A 380-nucleotide genomic window follows, 5' to 3' on the forward strand; every position below is an offset into this window, starting at 1 on the left:
AAGGTAAATATGCAGCAGAAGTCTGCACATGCAAGACCTGCCTTGCTTTCAGTTATGTCCACACAGAAGCAGACACAGAGGGAGAAACTGCTCTCATTTATTGCTTGTTCCAAGTGCACTTAAAACATTGTGTTCTTCAGCCAGACTTCACAGAAAATATTTTCTTGATAGCATGCAGGCTACAGAGACAGGGATAAAGACAAAGAAGAAGGTAGCTAAAGTTATTTACCTTCAATTAAGCTACAAGATTTACAACCTGTTAACAGTCTAAGTAGTAATTTGCATCCTAGTAGTTGGCAGAAATGGGAAAAATTCCTTTGAAGATTACGAGAACTAACAAGGTTACCAGAATCTCTTGTTTACACTTCACACACAGAGAC

The sequence above is a fragment of the Excalfactoria chinensis genome, chromosome 9 (assembly GCF_039878825.1).
Source record: "Excalfactoria chinensis isolate bCotChi1 chromosome 9, bCotChi1.hap2, whole genome shotgun sequence".
NCBI classification, from domain to species: domain Eukaryota; kingdom Metazoa; phylum Chordata; class Aves; order Galliformes; family Phasianidae; genus Excalfactoria; species Excalfactoria chinensis.